A 7387-nucleotide genomic window follows, 5' to 3' on the forward strand; every position below is an offset into this window, starting at 1 on the left:
TCTGCAGGTGAGCTGCTCTGGGATGCATCCACTGACTCCAATTCCCTGAGGCAGTTTCTTTCTGTAGCAAAGTTGGTAAGAAATGCAGCCAGGAATCCAGAGCCTGCTCCCTGTTTGTGGTACACCAGGACTCTGTGAGGTCTTGCTCTTTGCTGGTAAGGTGAAAAAGGTAACGGGAACACCTGCGAGTTCACCTCCCAGAACCTTTTGGAGGTCAGCATTCCAGCCTGAAAGGACTGAGGTCAGCTGCAGGGCACTGTCTGGCCTCATACCTGTGTGGGCAGGTCCAGCTGTCACGCCTCTTCTAAAAATTCCTTAGATATCTTACAGAGCCTTTTTATCAGAACTTGTTTCAGGGTAGCAGTATGTTTGGGAAAAATTAGGGGTGCTTTGGTCAAGATAAATTAGACCTTCATTTGACAGAAGTTAGCTTGAAAATTTGGAAAGCCTGCAACTTATTTTGGTGTTATTGTGAAAGAAAAAGCTGTGCAATCATATCACACAAGGCCTATATCCCACAATAACCACTGTCCTATCTGCAAACTGCAGGGGCAGCAGTAAACCTGTGAAGCACCACAGGGGTGGCCTGTTCTTAATCCTTTCCATTTGTACTGCTGTCTTTGAGAGAAATAGACGAGACATTTATTGCCATGAAGTATCGAGGAGCGGGATCTTGAAAACATGGGGATTTAGACTGTACCCTTCTGCTGTTTTCATGTTTTGTAGCAGAATAAAATTGATGGTGTTAAATGTTGCTTTGTTGGTGTTTATTTGTTTTTTTTTTTAAGGTAGAAATCAAATAGGGATTAGAAAATAACAGTGCTTCTGCTTCTTTCATGCCTTGGGAAATATTTCTTTATTTAAAGAATTTTGCTCTTAATTTTGTGACTAGCCTGTTGAATTGGTAATCTAGAAGAGGGACCTGAAACACAACACAGTCTCACTTGCCCACACCCTACTTCCAGAAAGAATGTTCTGTTTGGGGTTGATCCCTTCTTCCCTTCCACCTCAAATAAAAGCTTTTATTCGTGTGGGGTTGTTCTTGTGGTTTTGGCTCATCTAGTAACATAATTAAAAATCAAACAAACAGAAAAACATTGTTTGAAATATAAAGCACATCAATAATCTAAGCTCCACTGCTGTCAAGAAAAAAAAAAAAAGAAGCAAGCATGTTTTGTTTGCCAAAATAATAAATAGAGAAAGGTTTTGGTGGCTGTCATGCTGGCTTTGTGAGTTTGCCACTCAGCACCCCTGTCTGCACAGAACTGTAAATAAATGTCTCAAGTCTGTGAATTGGCCTCTTGCACATTGGGTGAGAGAAGCATTTTTGGGACAACACCCTCGGCAAGAGATGGTGCTGGAGTCCTGGCTTGAGGCTGGGATCACAACAGTGTTTGATCAGGAGGCAGCAGATAACAAGAGAAATCCTGCTTTTCTTTCTGTCCCCATTTGCCAAAAAAAAAAAAAAAATCTTTCTCCTCAGCCTTGTGGGAAAAATAGCTTCTCATCCTGGGATCACTGGGCAATGTTCACCAAATTTCACTGCCTCTCTTTACAATTGATTGACAGGTTGAATGTTGCTGGGATTGCTTGAGCAGCCTCTTTATGCAGATATGATAACAAAGATTATGGCATACAAAAGAGGAACTCTATGAGGAAGCGGCATTGCTTCTTAATTCCCAAACAGAAATCAGTCTTTAGATGGAAGAATAGATGGTATTAGGATTCAGTTGTGACTTAGTACACTTTGAAAAGACACTCATATTTTTTATAGTTCAACTATCACATATCACATTTCAAAGCATCTTGCTATTGTGGTTACTTTTTGCTTGCAAACCTTTTCTGGTGTTGACCCAGGTCTCATCCTTACATTGAAAAAGTTCTCCTGTGGGACTGCCCATCAAGTCATAAGTTTGAGCAGGCAGGTTAAACAGCCACAGCACTGCTTCCGAGCACTCCATTTTCCTGGGCACTCTCCAAAGAGATCTATCTCACTTCAACATCACTGGTGGTGGAAATATAGTCCTGCACTGTGGAAAGAAGGCTGCTCAGGAGGGCCTGAGGGTCATCCCTGCCTCAAGGGTGTCGAGGCCTGGAAAGAAACCCTTACAGCTCCCTTCGCACTTTTCCTCCCTGTCACTTTTTCCCCTTTTCATTTCTTTTCCCAGCTGCTCATCTCAGTGCTACATTTTGGTTTTCTGTTCGGTGCAGACATCTGGTGGTTGAGCTGGTGATGGCGAGGGCTGCAGGGTCTTTTTTTCTTACACTTTGGCACAGTGATAGGAAAAACAAATTCTGCTTACGCAGCAAGGATTTATTTTCAGTTTTGTTTCCCTTTTACCTTGTTACTCATTTTCTCCCCTCATCAAGCCTCAGGGTCCTGCTGGCCCTGGGTGTTTAGAAGAAGGGGCAGACTTTGCCCAACAGATTGCAAGTCACTTCTGCAATGCAAGTGTGCTCAGAGCAGGAGAGGAGGCTCTTCCAGCAGAGCAAGTGACACCTCCTCAGGCAGAATCTGCTACACAGATGCTCCACAGTGCAAAGAATAGCTTCAGTCTGTTCTGCCAGCTACAGATAACTGCACCCCACTCCTCCCTGAGACAGCCAGGAGCAGTTGGAAGCAGGAATATTTCCAGACAATGTGTGTGGTCCTTTCCAGACCACCTCCATCTGCCTGCAGTCTCCAGCCCCTCTTTTTCTGGGATACATTTTGTGTATGGCTTGGCTCTGTAGTGCAAGAAGAGAAAGGAGCTACATTTCACTTTGTTTTAGTACATGCTGAAGAACTGCTTACTTAGGACACAGATCCTTCAGTTTATTACACATCTGGAAAGGTATTCAAGCTCCCCCACTGAGATACTGTGCACTAGGACACATATATTTATTCTATAAGTTGAAAAAAATATGCAAGGTCAAGAACTACTACATATTCCATTTGCTAAAGGTGGGATCAACCCTCATTTTACCTTTTCCAGGAAGCACAGCAAAGAGTGACATCACTTCACCTGAGAAGAGATGAAGTGCTGGAGGTGTTTGGTTCTTTCCAGTGTCTTAATCTACATGTGCAACACCCTGGATTGCGACATCAGGTGAATCTCTCAGTATACAAAGCTCTTTTGCCCAAAGAGACCAAGGCAAATTTAACTTGACACAAAGACTGGTCTCAAGAATGAGCAGATACTCCCCACCTCTGGCTCTGGTCTGTCTCTATCTCTGTTCAGTGCTTCTTCAAAACCTAATGTGGTTCCAAGACAAGCAATTTCCTCAACTTCAGACAACTGTTTTAAGGCTATTTTTCTTTCAAATGTTTGCTGCTGGAAAAGCAGGAGCGAGCCTGTTACCATGAGCTTACCTACATTATATGATTTTTTCCTATAACCAAGTAAATTCCAAATTGTAAACTCGATGACTCGTCTGCTTACAGGAGGTTGCGGAAGCAATGTGGTATCAAACTGATAAATGAATGGACTGAGAAAAGCAGCAAGAAAGTGATTGAAATCAACATGTAAGAGACAGCACTTAGAACCAATGTTTTTGCATTTGACCAATGACAAGCCTGGGAGAAAGGGGAGAGAGGGAGAATAAATTTATTCATAATCATTGTAATATGCTCATTGGGTTCATTCCCCAAGTACTTGAGTATGTGTTTTCAAAAATTAAATGCGTGCGTGATGGCAGGCTTGTTGCTTTTTTCTTTACAAAAACCTTAGAGTTCTTTTTGGGGTTTGCATGTCCCCATCTGCAGTTAAGAGGAAAAAAAGGAATTGCAAGAGAACATTTCTGTTGAATCATATACCATACACGGCCAATCCCAAGAGAAACATTCAATGAGTGCAATCTTGACTCAGTAGGACATAAAATTACAAGGAGATGACTCTGATCATGCTCTCAATGCTCTTTTTTTTTCATTCTGCATTTTACTTCATCTCAGTCTCAAAATACCTGAACATTTTTCAGTTGGGCATTAAGCAAGATAACATCTGTGCTGAATCTCATTTCCTTTATTCCAAAGAAATCAGCTTTCCAGGTGGTTCAAAACAGGATGCAGTGCCCTACCTGAATCACTGCTTGCTTTTAGCTTTATTTCAATTACAAGGTAGCTATTCCAGGGAAAAAGCTGAGAGAAGTGAAGTTGGGCAGGAAATATGCCCCAGTAAAATTAATTATGATGTTTAATTCTCATTGGCTTCACACCACATGTTGGCAGAAGTTGAAGACTGTGGAGATAAAGCAGTTGCTGGCTTCTGGGTATGGTCACAACTGTAGCACATTTCTTCTTGGGAACTTTCATTCATTTTCCTCATCCCATCCCATCCAGCTCTCTGGATTTGTTTCATTTGTATCACAAGAGGGCACTCTGCATCAGACTAAAGTTTCCCCTCCACGTCTTGAAAGGCATTAGCTGAAAGCAGGAAAGTTCATGGCCTGAGAGGGCTCACAGGAGAGGGGCACTGGAGGAACAGCCACAGGGACCAGCCCAGCCGGCTGCACCTGCAATGTCAGTGTCCTCTCCTTGTGTGGGAGGGACAAACATCCATCCTCCTCTCCTCCCACTCCGAACAGGACCTCTGCGATTTTTAAAACTCAATTCAAAAGTAGCAGGCTACGGATAAGGGATTTAAACAGGACAACCATGTAACACTTAACTGAAAAGCCTCTCTCAGACATACTGGATAACTGCAGTGCCTTCTTCACTTCTTTTTATTGAAAACCAGCTAACTACTGACATACCAACTGGCATTCTTCACAAGACATTGAGTAGCTATGACTTCCCATGGCAGCTAATAAAAAGGAAGGAGTTTTCTTCCTTGAGAAGAAAAGCAGCATTTAAATAATCCAATCAAGTATGCCACTATTACATGAAATGAAATTTGTATAGACAAATATACGGACTAAAATAAATTCCCAGTTCACTTCTAAAGGTGGTGAATGACTGTTTCTTAAGTATAACGAGCAACAGATAGCACATCAAAAATACTTGTACTGTGTCCTGAAAGCAACCTTCTGGGATAAATCTGAATTGGATTTTGTATGAGGAAAGGAAAACTCTATCTGTTAAAAAGGTAACACTGTGATGCACTGCTCTCATACACTTACCTTCTTCAAACTTAATCTACTAATGACATACTCTGTGAATATTGCTCCAGAATATATTTTCATTAATCTTTTGTGAAAAACAGCTCAACATGTATTGCAATTTTAAGATCTCACTAAACATGTTGAAACAGAAATTCACAGATCAGATCTCCTTAATGCTCAACCTTCCAAATTACATGAGACCCGTTCTCTGTGAGGTTGCTTGAAAGTGTGTAATGCTGTAAGCACTTCTTTATGGGGGGCAAGCAGCCTCTGAATGCTAATTCTGCTGGCTATCAAATTGAGTCACACAGGGATCAAGGAGCATCACCTGCTGCTTCCTCTAGGCCTGATCCTTAACTGCCAAACAGAAGGAAGTACCAAAAGAGGTGTATATTTGCTCAAACAGAAATTAAGGAGAAATAGTAATGTTCTTCATTGTTAGCATCAGAATAGATTGTTACCTTAGCAACAGCAGTAGGGAGAAACATGTATGTAGACAATACTTGTTTTACCTCAGGTTTCACATACTATTTTTCTAAACTTTTCTTACTAATTGCTTGATATTTTTTGCAAATTGCTGTCATCCTTCTAGGTTACTCTTATTGCCATTGGAGGCTATCTTCTCTAAAGCCTGGTAGCAGATACAGCACACCTCTGACTCCCTTTACAAGAGAATCACTGTGGGATCTCTGAGTGGAGCTTCTTAGGCAGCAAACCTGAAATCCAACATATGCAAGTCAAACAAACTACTGTAACTTAAACTTTTACTGCTTGCGCTTCCTTCTATCCAATACTGCTGGCTACAATTATGTGATATGCCTTAGGAAAGGGTGCCAATTAATTTCTTACCAGATTCTCTTTTCTATTACTCCATAGATCCTCTTCTAACTTTTTCAAAGGAAAAGCAGAATTCAACTCCTCTGAATCGTTTGGAGGAGAGAAGGGACAAGGCAAAGTCTAACTCCTTCTGAAATAATTTTCTCCCAGCCCTAATTATTTCTGATTTCCTACATATATCTTTCTCCCAAGAAAAAATCATTTAAAAAGCAAGGAGGCATTCCATAGGTAAATGCTAGTGAGTTGTCAGACAATAAGGACTTGTTAGTGCCAGGAAAGTTATCTAATCTTTTGACCACTAGGCCAGGCTTGGGGGCCTTCAGAAGATCCTTTTTTGCTTTTGCAAAACAGATATTTTGCTTGGCTTATTGTTTCCTGGAATACACTGGCTCCAGATGCTGCTTTCCCCTACAGCTGGAAATCCACCTAAGAACCATTTCCCCTTCCAGCCTCTGGACTTCACAAGACAGAGGAGAAAAGCACTACAATAAAACAGATAATTTGGCCCCACAGAATCACTGGCACCCAGACTTCTTTGGCTACATAAATAGCTGATAAAAAACAGCTGCTTTATTCACACTATCGTCTGCATTTTTCTTTTGAAAAGTAATCTGAAAAGTTTTCTTACTTCTGAAAAGTAATCTCCATGAAAGGAGGGCACTGCATTTACCTGGCTTACAGTGAGATCTCCTTTTGGGTCACACTGTAGCTAAAACTTTCTAATGAAGGAGAAAGAAAAAATCCTATTCCACAAGAGCTTTATGCAGCACAGTGTAATGGTGATGAAGTGTCAGTGGGTACCAAATGATGCCCTTGCTGGTACCAAACCCTCACTGAACTTTATCAGTTCTTGAAGCGTCAGCTTAGCACATGCCTTCCCTTCAAGCAGGAAAAATCTGCTACCAAGATTAGACAGACGAGCTGAGAGAAAAATCAGACACTGGTGCACTACAAAAGGATTATTCTTCTTGTCCAGCAAAAATACTGCAGGAAGTCCACAAAGGAGTATGCTACACACATGTAATAAGTGTAAGTGTAGTGGTTTTGGTTCGCTAATTTGAGATTTTTGGCTAACATACTAATTAACACAGTGGGTTTAATGCTGGCTAAATGTCAGTGCACTTATTAGATTTATTTATTTTTTTGCTGTGAGATAAGAATTAGGAGGAGAGCAAAGCAGGCTAAAAACATTAAAGGGTATAAAGAAAACTTTATTAATAGAATTAAAAGAATGAATAATAAGAATTAGAATAAAACTTTTAGAACATTTTTTTTCTCCTATACTTTTTTTAATTGATAAGGTAAAGAGACAAAATTTGGGACTTTTAGTTAGTTTATTATTTTTAGAATAGTTTTTTTTTAGCTTTTTAGGGAGAGGGGTGTCTCTTGATATGCTATGGAGACTTTTCTAGAAGAAATAGATTTCTTGTGGTTTTAATGTCATAGCAAATTAGCTGCTTGGAAAAGGAAA

The sequence above is a fragment of the Passer domesticus genome, chromosome 4 (genome assembly GCF_036417665.1).
Source record: "Passer domesticus isolate bPasDom1 chromosome 4, bPasDom1.hap1, whole genome shotgun sequence".
NCBI classification, from domain to species: domain Eukaryota; kingdom Metazoa; phylum Chordata; class Aves; order Passeriformes; family Passeridae; genus Passer; species Passer domesticus.